Source organism: Mytilus trossulus, chromosome 10 (assembly GCF_036588685.1).
Source record: "Mytilus trossulus isolate FHL-02 chromosome 10, PNRI_Mtr1.1.1.hap1, whole genome shotgun sequence".
NCBI classification, from domain to species: Eukaryota; Metazoa; Mollusca; class Bivalvia; order Mytilida; family Mytilidae; genus Mytilus; species Mytilus trossulus.
In genome coordinates, this window is record NC_086382.1 from 16,131,311 (window position 1) to 16,145,918 (window position 14,608).

The 14,608-nt window shown below is 33.2% G+C and overlaps 1 protein-coding gene across 1 annotated transcript in view; it reads right to left on the bottom strand.

The window, feature by feature from the left end:
• LOC134686945 (USP6 N-terminal-like protein) overlaps positions 1-10,161 on the bottom strand; it is a 31,199-nt gene extending 21,038 nt beyond the window's left edge. Inside the window, exon 1 of the mRNA XM_063546805.1 lies at positions 10,036-10,161. The gene's annotated coding sequence lies outside the window, so the exon portion shown is untranslated. The remainder of the gene's footprint in view (positions 1-10,035) is intronic.
• Between the last annotated feature and the right edge of the window lie 4,447 nt (positions 10,162-14,608).

Here is a 14,608-nt window from a genome sequence, read left to right on the forward strand (position 1 = left end):
CTGGTACAGGAAAATTATTTTGCAGGTAGAGAAACATGCATGTCCCTTACATGTTTAGTAAATAAAATTGACTTGTACAAGTACAAATGTATTATACATGCCTAGGTCTGCATAGAGGCTTAAGACAATCCTACTAACTTTGTTCAGATATATATTTGACCAGCAAAGATGACCAGAGACAATTTATGTAATATGCAATGGTTGTAAACATTTTTCATAAAAACATATCTCATTTTCATATCATGTTAGTTAACTACTAACTAACATGATATAACATTTTCTTTTGAATTTTTATTCTTTACAGAATCCAACTTATGTTCGGTCTTTTTTCCGATTATGACATGACCGTGACTGCTTTAAAGGTGAACATTGACAAAACTGGTACCCATCCATGCCGACTGGAAATAAATTTGACTTCCTTACATTCTTGTGTTTCTTAACTATAGTGACTACATGTACCTGTGCATGTATGCATTTGAAAGTTAGTAAATGCCTTAGGCCTATACCATTAATGTGGTGGCCATCAAACAACTTCCTTTTATCATGTTTAATCAATTTATAAAGGTCTCGCTTTGGAGCTTGTTTTGGAAAAAAATGTTATGGGTTATTTTCAGATCTCTGACAAGACAGTGACCAAGTTGTTTCTGACAAGAATTTTTTTGGCCATACAATACCTCCTTGTGATTCTGAACTACCTATGTACATGATGTATGTAATTTGGATAATAATAAATACCTAGGGCCATAACCAACAATTATAACTTGTAATAAGTTGTTTAATGTAGTGACCATCAAACGACTGTATTATATATATTAATTTATAGTTTTACTTGTTAACCAGATATAGACCTGTTCACGATGCTCAAATAATACATTTGTAATAATAAAGGAAATATAAAATCTGTTTTTTAAATAATGTCCAGTCAGCTATAAGATTAAGACTAAAGTAGACAGAAAATCATAATAATTTCTATTACAAAAATTGCACCTGTGCACTAAAATCTAATCTAAGCCTTCTTCAAAGTTTTTTTTAATTCATTTCACCCATAAATTTTGGACAATAATCACTATTGTTTACAATCATTGACAATGTTATTACAATAAAAACTTCATACTACTATGATAACCATTGGATGAGATTATTTAATTATTCAGATTCTAGTGGTCAAGAATCATTTATACCCAAAATAGTAAAGATCAACATTGCATAATTTAAGTTTCTAATGAATTTATGGATAAAACAAACTAGAGGCTCTAAAGAGCCTGTGTCGCTCACCTTGGTCTATGTGAATATTAAACAAAGGAAGCAGATTGAAAATTGACTACAAAGGTCAATAACTCCTACAGGGGTCAATTGACCATTTCGTTCATGTTGACTTATTTGTAGATCTTACTTTGCTGAACATTATTACTGTTTACAGTTTACCTATATCTATAATAATATTCAATATAATAACCAAAAACAGCAAAATTTCCTTAAAATTACCAATTCAGGGGCCGCAACCCCAAAACAGGTTGTCCAATTCATCTGAAAATTTCAGGGCAGATAGATCTTGACCTGATTAACAATTTTACTTCATGTCAGATTTTCTCTAAATTATTTGGTTTTTGAGTTATAAGCCAAAAACTGCATTTTGCTCCTATGTTCTATTTTTAGCCGTGGCGGGATGGCCAGGTCACCGGACACATTTTTTAAACAAGAAACCCCAAAGATGATTGTGGCCAAGTTTGGATCAATTTGGCACAGCAGTTTCAGAGAAGAAGATTTTAGTAAAAGATATATAAAATTTACAAAAAATGGTTAAAAATTTACTTTAAAGGGCAATAACTCCTAAAGAGGTCAACTGACCATTTTGGTCATGTTGACTTATTTGTAAATCTGACCTTGCTGAACATTATTGCTGTTTACAGTTTACCTATATCTATAATAATATTCAATATAATAACCAAAAACAGCAAAATTTCCTTAAAATTACCAATTCAGGGGCCGCAACCCAAAAACAGGTTGTCCAATTCATCTGAAAATTTCAGGGCAGATAGATCTTAACCTGATTAACAATTTTACCCCACGTCAGATTTGCTCTAAATGCTTTGGTTTTTGAGTTATAAGCCAAAAACTGCATTTTACCCCTATGTTCTATTTATAGCCATGGCGGTCATCTTGGTTAGTTGGCAGGGTCACCGGACACAGTTTTTAAACTAGATACCCCAATGATAATTGTGGCCAAGTTTCAAATAATTTGGCCCAGCAGTTTCAGAGGAGAAGATTTTTCTAAAAGATTACTAAGATTTACGAACTAGAGGCTCTAAAGAGCCTGTGTCGCTCACCTTGGTACATTTGTATAAGTGAATATTCAACAAAGGACACAGATGGATTCGTGACAAAATTGTGTTTTGGTGATGGTGATATGTTTGTAGATCTAACTTTACTGAACATTCTTGCTGCGTACATATATCCCCATCTATAATGATTGGCCCAGTAGTTTCAGTTAAAAGTGTTAGTAAAAATTTACAAATTTTATGAAAATTGTTAAAAATTGACTATCGATTCGTCTGAAATTTTCAGGGCAGATAGATCTTGACCTGATAAACAATTTAACCCATGCCAGTTTTGCTCTTAATGCTTTTGTTTTTGAGTTATAAGCCAAAAACTGCATTTTATCCCATGTTCTATTTTTAGCCATGGCAGCCATATTGGTAGGTTGACCAGGTCAACGGACACAATTTTTAAACTAGATACCCCAATAATGATTGTGGCCAAGTTTGGTTTAATATGGCGCAGTAGTTTCAGAGGAGAAGATTTTTGTAAAAGATAACTAAGATTTACGAAAAATGGTTAAAAATTGACTATAAAGGGCAATAACTCCTAAAGGGGTCATTTGACCATTTCGGTAATGTTGACTTATTTGTAAATCTTATTTTGCTGAACATTATTGCTGTTTACAGTTTATCTCTATCTATAATATCTTTCAAGATAATAACCAAAAACAGCAAAATTTCCTTAAAATTACCAATTTAGGGGTAGCAACCCATCAACAGGTTGTTCGATTCATCTGAAATTTTCAGGGCAGATAGACCTTGACCTGATAAACAATTTTACCCCATGTCAGAATTGCTCTAAATGCTTTGGTTTTTGAGTTATAAGCCAAAAACTGCATTTTACCCCTATGTTCTATTTTTAGCCATGGCGGCCATCTTGGTAGGTTGACCGGGTCACCTAACACAATTTTTACACTAGATACCCCAATGATGATTGTGGCCAAGTTTGGTTTAATATGGCGCAGTAGTTTCAGAGGAGAAGATTTTTGTAAAAGATAACTAAGATTTACGAAAAATGGTTAAAAATTGACTATAAAGGGCAATAACTCCTAAAGGGGTCATTTGACCATTTCGGTAATGTTGACTTATTTGTAAATCTTATTTTGCTGAACATTATTGCTGTTTACAGTTTATCTCTATCTATAATATTTTTTAAGATAATAACCAAAAACAGCAAAATTTCCTTAAAATTACCAATTTAGGGGTAGCAACCCAAAAACAGGTTGTTCAATTCATCTGAAATTTTCAGGGCAGATAGATCTTGACCTGATAAACAATTTTACCCCTTGTCAGAATTGCTCTAAATGCTTTGGTTTTTGAGTTATAAGCCAAAAACTGCATTTTACCCCTATGTTCTATTTTTAGCCATGGTGGCCATCTTGGTTGGTTGACCGGGTCACCGGACACAATTTTTAAACTAGATACCCCAATGATGATTGTGGCCAAGTTTGGTTTAATTTGGCTTAGTAGTTTCAGAGGAGAAGATTTTTGTAAAAGTTAACGCAGGACGACGACGGACGACGACGGACGACGACGACGACTGACGACGACAGACGCCGGACGCAAAGTGATGAGAAAAGCTCACTTGGCCCTTCGGGCCAGGTGAGCTAAAAATGGTTAAAAATTGACTATAAAGGGCAATAACTCCTAAAGTGGTCAACTGATCATTTTGGTCATGTTGACTTATTTGTAGATCTTACTTTGCTGAACATTATTGCTGTTTACAGTTTATCTCTATCTAAAATAATATTCAAGATAATAACCAAAAACAACAAAATTTCCTTAAAATTACCAATTCAGGGGCAGCAACCTAACAACGGAATGTCAGATTCATCTGAAAATTTCAGGGCAGATAGATCTTTACCTGATTAACAATATTACCCCATGTCAGATTTGCCCTAAATGCTTTGGTTTTTGAGTTATAAGCCAAAAACTGCATTTTACCCCTATGTTCTATTTATAGCCATGGCGGCCATCTTGGTTAAATGGCGGGGTCACCGGACACAATTTTTAAACTAGATACCCCAATGATGATTGTGGCCAAGTTTGGTTAAATTTGGCCTAGTAGTTTCAGAGGAGAAGATTTTTGTAAAAGTTAACGCCGGACGCAGGACGACGACGACGACGGACGACGACGACGGACGCCGGACGCCAAGTGATGAGAAAAGCTCACTTGGCCCTTTGGGCCAGGTGAGCTAAAAAGAGGTAATTAAATAATGACTAATTTGAAATATTCCAGAAAAAAGTATTTGGCTGCCAGAAACAGTGAATGAAACCTTACAGAAATATTCAAAAGTGAAAAACTTGTATTACAATTTTAAGTTACATGAAATACATGTTTAGTATTGATTGAAGATCCTTTGAAAATCAATAGTACTGTACAATGTAAATATAAAATAATATGAATAAGATGATGTGGTATGACTGAATAGTTTTGCATTTTTTTGGTTCTTATTTTCATTTTGAATTACAAAACCCATTAAGATATCTACTGATAATTTTACAATATTCATGCATACATAATAATCCAGATATGTACCAAATGATTGCAATTCTAAACTAAAACAGTATACTGTAAACTAAAATTGATTTCTTCTTAGTTTACCTACTTGCTTAAAGTCAATAATTCAAATTGATTTTATCTTTCTTATGCAATTTATCATTGTATCACTTAAATCATTCTAAGATACAAACAGCTGAACCTTCAAAGAATCTATTGTTTCAAGTTGTCAAAGAACTTTATTAAACAATATTTAACCGTAACATTACCATCTCTTAGCTTTATTTTCAACTTTCCATTTATGAATCATGGCTGTAAAAATTATGAAGATAAAAACTTTTGATACAGATATATGTCTTGCCTGTGTGTAAGTTCATTTATAAAATCTATACAGTCGAACCACAATAAGTTGAAGGAACCCAAAATAAAAGCTCATCTTATCCAACGTTTTCAAAGGAGTAGGTCCGGTAAGGACCGATTTTGGCCTCAAATTTCAGTTTCATCTGGCAAACGATTTTGACCACTTGTTAAACACTTAAGTGTCTATTTTGTATGTTTCGATTTATTTATGTGAAAGTTTTTAACTTATTTCGGCATTAAAAACAATCCGATTCAAGCTCAAATATGAAAAATCTACCAAATATGCTAAAAATGTCACTTTTCAGATGTTTTTTGTCAAAAACGAAAGTGGCCGCATCTGTGTTCATCCTCAACCTTTATATGTTATGTTTTATCATCAAATACAACTTCCATTTCATTATTTTGGATGAACACGAATGCGGCCACTTTCGTTTTACAAGGAAACCGTCTGTAATTTAAGTAAAATGCTGGAATTGTTAAGATTTCAGTAATTTAGCATGACTTTATGGTGCTAGTACCCAATATATGTGCATTGTATTGTCAAAAAACAGCCCATATTTATGTAGCAGAACCATTTTACTATCTAATAAATAACTAAAAGTTTACATTTTAACAATTTTGTAAAACTGCCATATTTTGGGGCCAAAAAAGGGTCTTACCGGACCTACTCCTTTCAAAACACACCTTGTATAATAAATCCTCTAGGAACTTTGAAGCCGGAAGACATGTTTTATACCTGTATACTCAAATCTATCTGCATCCATGTTAAATTTCAACACATGCAGTCCAAATCTCTCTGTATTGAATTCACACACACAACAAAATATTATTATTTGCTAACATTGAAACTGGAAGTCAAATATCTTAGCCTTGAAGAAACTGCAAAACTATTTTATTTTAAGTTTCGTATTAAAAAAACTAGGGGTTATTCTCAAATAACATGACTAAAACTAACCAAGGAAAATCCTTTTTTATTTTCTTACAAAACAAAATGGGGAATGAAAAGTATCATGTTTTTTGTATTTGATTGTAAAAATTAGTTGAACTATTAAAATAATTTTAAAAGTAAGATGAAATATTTGTGTTTTGAGGGGAGACAACACTGTAAATATCCTTTTTTTTTTTTTCAGAGAAAACTGAAAACTTATTTGCAGCCACTGTAGCTCTCTATGAAGCAGGAAACCATACTTTGACAATGTTTGAAGCATGATTTTTTTTAAAGACCAGCTAAAAATCTATGAATTTCATACATTTTGATTATGTGAAATGTCCCTTTATCAAAGTCTACATGGGTATGCTCATGACCTGATTTCAAGTTTCTTATGTTGAGATAATAGGCAATTTTTTCTATAATATTAAAAAAGTACTTTTATTTACATGATCCCTCAAAATATGAAATTTTTGAAAAAACTGTTGATGGCACCCTAAATAAGTAATAAAACAACAGAAATTATTTACCTGCACATTTACGCCTTAAAGTATTGCATCAGTAATGACAGTATCAGTCCAGTGCTCTAGCTAGAAATCAAAAAGGGCAGGGTGCCAGTGGAGGGCAGGGTGCCAGTGGAGGGCAGGGCACTTTTTGTGATAAGAAAAGGCACTGCTCATTTTTAAGTCTACGTCTCTGTGTGTATCACGAGTTAACGAATCTCTTTTTTTTTTTCTGTATATGGTTTTTTTATTTAATAAAGATACATTTCAACTTTAGTCTTTATTTCATTGTTTGTGTAGTTATAAAAGTATATATTGTACATCTTAGCTTCATCAAAATATTATGTTTTTATAGTTTAACTTCACTCTACCCATTGTCAATGTTTATTTTTAGAGCTTTTAATACATCTAGTGTAATTTCCATGTGTATTACTTAGTTAGAAATATTTAGAAACATGGATTGCTAAAAGTATAATTATCAAAAAGAAATTGCAATATATTTTTTTTAATATGTTCAAAGACTGTTAATAACATTATTATGTTATTTTATATTCAATTGGTAATTATTCCTTTTTTTGGTACTAGATAATATTTTAAGAGCACAAATTTGTAAAAGCTAAAACAGGGAAAGTAACTTCAAAATCAATTTGCAACATGTTTGCGTTAATTAAAATCTGTGCTTGTCTCTAACAAGTTGAGATGGAAGGCATTTCTGTGAAGGCATAGTTTTATTTTGATGATTCTAAAGTCATGAAAGTCTACATTTATACACTCTTCCATTGTGACTTGGAGATCGAAAATGCAGACCAAAGCTAAACACACTCCCAGACACATTCATCAAATGTACGACAAAAAGATACATTGTCCTAATTAAATTACCTAGTTATTAACACCTTTGAAGTCCTTATCATTGTAATTGATTGTAGTTAATTTAATATTTTTGGAAAATAATGATAAATAAAACAACAAGCACCAATATTTTTGAACATCAGAATTTTTAAAATTCCAGGAGGTGATAATTTCTGGGTTCTCTCTCAAACTCACCAGGTTGTCTCATACATGTATATACTTCTACCCAATAATGGCCACAATCAACATGATTTCTGTGTGCATATCAGACTTGGGGTAATTGTAATTGTAATCGTTAATCAGCTGTAATTGATTACAATTTTACAAGTAATCATTGTAATCATTAATCAGCCAAAAATCTGATTACATGTAATTTAATTTAATCAATTACTTTTCAAAATGCCCTGTAATCCTGATTACTTTATGATTACATTCTGATTACAATGAAAAAAATCTTGAACTATGTTTATGGTGTGATAGAATGAATATATATTTAACAAGTTAAGATAATTTGGTTTACTTTATAAAGTATGTTTATAATTGATTTGTATACTTCAGTAAAAAATAAACTGTTACAGTATTTAAAAGTCATCATTAGCCTAAGAAGAGACATGTTATAAAATTGTATGTCTCTAGTAAAAGACACTGTACATATATTCACAATTTTTAAAGATGTACATATATATTTGGTTAAAAACTATTATATTTAAGTATTATTATACTTTTAACTCTTTAACCCTGAATTATAATCTTTTGTTAATGTTGTGATTTTTGTAAACTCTGAATTGACAGGTAGGAAACCAATTAAGGTTTGTTTTTATTGCAATTTCCAATTGAGTATACATAATGTAGCTGTAGGACAATATATAAAATAAAAGATTAATCAGACATGTGAAAATTTATCTAATTAGCACAAACTAAATTAAAAGTTGGACAAATATCTTGTTTAAAATAAGTAAATGTTAGTACATGTATGTACTTGGACTGGACATGTAAAATGCATTGATTTATAGTATTGTATTTTGTTAACAATTTGTTTAAACATGTTAAACAATTCTATTAAAATTTTACATAGTTTTTATCTGGTAACTTTTAATCATTTCAGCCATATTTTAACTTTCATAAATTGCACCTTGAAATACGTATAAAGTCTGGAAGAGGTCAGAAGACAAACAGCAAACTCTTTATAAAGCCAGATTCAATTGAAGTCAAAATAATTCAAAAATCAATGATAATAAAGTGTAATGGGTGACACAATGTTCATGTATGTATGTAGTGAACTTTTGTGGTTTATTAAATAGATGAAGTTTGAGGTTGTCATTTTATATTATACAAAACAGAATCCTTTTGAAAAAGTGCTATAGTTATATTAAACGTTGATTCATTCACATCATTGAAAATGTTTTTTTTTTATTCATTGTAATCAGATGTAATCATGATTACTTTGCCAATGTAATCATTAATTTAATCAGACACTTTCAGAAATGATGTAATCGTTAATTTAATTTAATCGTACAAATGACAAAGTAATTGTAATTTAATCAATTACATTCAAAATAATAGGACCCATCTCTGGTGCATATGGACCCCTTCCCCAATATTGTTTGAATTTAATTCAGCTTTATCACAAAGCAAATGCAGAGGCTTTAAAAGCCTCGACTGACGGCGTTGACACTACCCCTCGAGGGAGACTGTTCCAATCTTTGAAGGTTCATAGAAAGAAAGACAAGTTCTGGTAATCATTTGATGCTGCTGGTTTTTGGAAGCTTCTGTCGTGCATATTTCTTGACAATCGTTTAGGTGGAATCAGAGGATCTTCCTTTGTCACAGCAACTTTCTCATTTACTTTTTTAAAGAGCATGTAAGTCTTGCATCTTTTCATCTTTGTTCAAGTGATCTCCATTCTATGTTGTTCAGCATCTTGTTAACACTGAAGTGATTTTGGTGCTTGTTCATCAAATATCATGCATAATGTGCTGCACATCTCTAGACCATCTTTAGATGTTTTTTACTGTTTTATTGTATGGATCCTATACAGGACTAACATATTCTGTCAATGTTTTGTACGCCCTTTCTACTATCTATTTGTATTAGTGTTGTGTTACGGGACTAATCTAGGGTTATTGTTTTTATAAAAAAAAAGTTAGTTACACCGGTTGAACTGAGGTCAATCAACTATCTGTTCTAACTATGGGTTGATATAAGAATCATTGCTCATAGGAGATGCATGAATTAGAGAGTCATCTATTTAAAAGACTATTTAACAGTGTACATTTTTGTATTTGTCTGTACAAATGAAAATGTTATATTTATATTATAATTGCTGATCAAATTCTTATTGTGTGTGCAAAACCTACTACTTATAAAAATTGGAGTGCTTTCAATACTCCTAAGAAGACAACTGACACAGTCAGGGCGAACAGTAACTTTATCTGTAAATTATGTTAACAGCTAGTAGTGAGCTACTGACATGACTGACAACATCCTACCATGTTTTCACAGGACATTGTCAGTGTTGTTTGTTAATACTGCATCTGAATGGGGTTTACTTTTTCTTATTCAAAATTATAAACATACATTGTATCAACACAGTGCTGTGTAAGCTTAAAACTCAATTGATGTTCACTGCATGATCGAAGTGAAGTTTGTATTCGTTCTCTTTCTTGATTTCTTGCTTAACAGGAAACACCTAAAATCACGTGACTCACTTGAACCGCTTACGGTCTTGGAAATTAAACAAAAGCTTTTTGAAAAAGCTTGACGACGAAAATATTTGTTTGTCTGTCAGAAAATTTTATCTGTTTCGGCCACAAAAATATAATGAACATATTGTGGCTTGTTGGCGGATTGTTGTCTGGTACTTCAAGCCCTCGTGTGTTAGGTTACTATTTGTCGTTCAATAATATTGTATGTTTGATTGTTCGGCTTTTCAGTCTTGTAGTGTGACAAAACTTGCACGCCACCAGACCCTCAACTCAATCGGAACCTGTGTCTTTTTTCATCTATGAATTGTCATTGATATGGTTATATTTATAAATTAACTGTTTACAAATTTTTGATTTTTTTTTAAATACTAAGGATTTTCTACCTGAGGCATAGGTTCACAGGCACTTGTTTCTATTTAACGTTATATGGATAGTCGACCTTCGTATGGATAGAAACAAGTGCCTGTGCATAGATTACCTTTATAGCTGTATTTGGCAAAACTTTTTTGAATTTTGGTCCTCAATGCTCTTCAACTTCGTATTTTACTAGTTTGGCCTTTTAACTTTTTTGGATTCGAGCGTCACTGATGAGTCTTTAATTTGTAGACGAAACGCGCGTCTGGCGTATACATGGTATATATATATACTAAATTTGGTCCTGGTATCTATGAAGAGTTTATTTATCCACAACGTATGGATCCCCGGTTTTTTTCTTCAGTCTACAGAGTTGTGCAAAATTTTCCGTCAGATTGCATCACATAATACAAAATTAAACTTTCACAACACATTCTACTGATAAAAATTGCTTTATCTGAATTATCTCACCCTAAGTGACCCTACTGATGATATAAGTTATCTCCCCTTATGTGGCAAAAATGGAAAAAATTTCAATCAAACAAACAAAAAACGGTTTTTAGTAAGTAAATAAACCTGTAAATATGATAAAACTCATAATGTTCTATAATAACACAAAAAGTCTTACACATGTATTACATAGTTACCTTCTTTCGAAATTTGCACATTTCAAAAAAGATCTAGACCGATTGTTATCTGCTTTTTCAAAATCGTAGATGGACGGACAGCCACTTAAATCGTTATCATAACTTATGGGACTTGTGAAATCCATATAAATTAATGTAAAACATGTAAAACTAGCAGGTAGTACCTTGTGAGTACCTAAAGGGATTTTTGAAACTGCTCTTGTTTTACCCTAATTATAAGTGTTGAACATGGTTCTTCTTGTGATATGCAAACTGATTCCATCGACATCTGATTATTAAATATTGTCGCATTTGTGGACTATTTATAAAAAAAATTTATATAATATAAGTATTTAGTGCAATGATTTTTTTATGTTATACATCTATAAATAAACTGCTTTTTTTAAATTTTGCACCTGAAAAGGTTCACATTCGATATTATAGTGTTATTAACTGGCTGTTTCTGTATTGGCACTGGTATAAATTTAAGGTTTGCTGTATTGGCTTCGAGACCCGTAGTGTTTCTGTATCGGCACTGGTATAGACTTAAGGTTTGCTGTGATTGGCCTCGAGACCCGTAGTGTTTCTGTATCGGCACTGGTATAGACTTAAGGTTTGCTGTGATTGGCCTCGAGACCCGTAGTGTTTCTGTATCGGCGCTGACCAGTATAGATTCAAGGTTTGCTGTGGTTGGCCTCGAGACCCGTAGTGTTTCTGTATCGGCACTGGTATAGATTCAAGGTTTGCTGTGATTGGCCTCGAGACCCGTAGTGTTTCTGTATCGGCACTGGTATAGTTTCAATGTTTGCTGTGATTGACCTCTAGACCCGTAGTGTTTCTGTATCGGCACTGGTATAGATTCAATTAAGGTTTGCTGTGATTGGCCTCGAGACCCGTAGTGTTTCTGTATCGTCTGGTATAGATTCAAGGTTTGCTGTGATTGGCCTCGAGACCCGTAGTGTTTCTGTATCGGCACTGGTATAGATTCAAGGTTTGCTGTGATTGGCCTCGAGACCCGTAGTGTTTCTGTATCGGCACTGGTATAGATTCAAGGTTTGCTGTGATTGGCATCGAGACCCGTAGGAAACAGCCAGTCAGTCATAACACTTTTATTAAGGGAGCTACCATTTGATTTTTAGGGGGGGGGGGGGGGGGGGGCTAGGATGAATTTTTAAAAAAATAGGCAGGACAGGTGTTTTAAGTAATAAAAAAAGGCAGGATGAGACACTTGCAAAAAAAAAGTCAGGATGACAATTTATGTAAAAAAAAGCCAGGATAAACTAAAAAAAAAAGCTGGACCGGATAGAGTGAAAAATAAAAAATAAAAAGCAGGACAGAGATTACAACTCAAAAAAAATGCAGGACAACATTTTTCATCCTAGCCCCCCCCCTAAAAATCAAATGGTAGCTCCCTAAATGATAAATTTCCATACAGACTTGTTCTGGATGCTGTATTACATACCTCACATGTGAATATAGGGCCAATATTTTCAATATGGACTGGCAATGATGTCAATATAGAGCCAATATTTCTACTGAAAATGGGATGGTAATGATGTGAAAATAGGGCCAATATTTCCAATACGCACTGGCAATGAATCCTAAATTACATGCACAATATCACAGGGCTATCTGCACCACCCATCGTATACTATAGAGAAAGTGTATCTGTACCACCCCTCGTATACTATAGATAAAGTGTATCTCATATACTATAGATTAAGTGTATCTGCACCACTCCACCACTCCCTCATATACTATAGATAAAGTGTATCTCATATACTATAGATTAAGTGTATCTGCACCACTCCACCACTCCCTCGTATACTATAGATAAAGTGCATCTGCACCACCCCTCGTATACGATAGATAAAGTGTACTTGCACCACCCCACCGTATACTACAGATAAAGTATATCTGCACCACCCATCGTATACTAGATAAAGTGTACCTGCACCACCCCATCGTTTACTATAGATAAAGTGTATTTGCTATTTACTATCAATTTCAATAAATTAGTTTCCACGGCGGTCACTTATATTTTATATAGAGAGCTCATATCTAATATATCAGTGACCGTTTTTATATTTATAGAATTGTTACGTTCATAGTATACAGAAAAAAAAGAAAACAAAAAATATCGGCCTTCGGAAAAAGGGGCAGGGCTTAAACAAATAGTCCTACCCCAAGTACCTATAACTTTTGATAACTTTTCTGAAATTCTCCTGTCATATTTTTTCTTCTTCCAAAATCAGTAACAGTTTTCATATATGCTCTATATGCCAGCGATTTCACGGGTAAATTCTACTTTCTGATAAAAGTAAAGATTTAATAATTCCACGTAATAAAAATATTTTTTATGACTTCATAAACTGAATCATTCAGAAACGGACATTTCTTGCGAAAACGTGTATATTTACTATGGACGTGAAATGACAGTTTGTCAACCGGATATAGATATATAAGGCTATTTAATGTTGATGCTTTACTTGCATCATTGAAATACAAGTTTACTAGAGCTCGACATAGTTTTTTTTTATTTATGTACAGTTGTGCATTTTCCAAACTTGAAAACAAAGAAATTAAGAAGGAAAATGGGAAATTTATAAAAGTGACAACAATCCGACAAAGAGCATAAAACACCACAAGGCCATCGACAAAGAGAAAATCCCGCACCCTGAGTCAGGCTTTCCTGTCTATCCCCTGAACAAGAATGTATGCAATTTTCGATTTTTTAAGACTGTTTTTCCGGTCCCGTCAATCATCATCCGTTCAACCTTCTATAATCATGCCTTCACATCCTCTATAGCGACGTTACAATGTAGCCGACGTCAGCGTGCAGCAACAGCAAGCATTTCGGGATCGCACAAAGCTCTGTTGCATAAGATTAACGCCGTTAACACCGAAGCATAAAAAATGGGAGCTAATTGTGGAAAGAAATGTAAATCAGGCAGAAAACAACAAAGAAAAGAGATTGCTTTGCTAAGGTTTGTGCAGAGAATTAGACACATCTTTAATAAGAATCGAGTTGTACCCTTTAGTGAACCGGGATCACGTTCTGTGTCAAGTATTATAAGCAACACAACAGTTATAACACGTGATGATAAGAATAAGAGCAGACGTCTCTCCAAGGAAGAAAGACAGTGTCAAACGGCATTGGTCAAGCCCTATATTAGTATTGATTTAAATCCAACACCGCTTGTTGACAATGTTGAGTTCAACAACGACGACTTGACTTCCACCAGAGACAAACCGAATTGTTTACATGAAATTCCAGGAAAAAGAAGGAGAAACAACAGAGGCAACTGAGATGCAGTCAATCAGCGGTTTGAACACATGCTATGCAAAATTTGAAAAAGATGTTGACGAACTGTTGTCTGGTACAAATGAAACACCGAACAGAAGACGGAGACCTAATGCAGCGAAGGGTGTCAGAACCAGTATGACCATAATGTGTTCAACTTT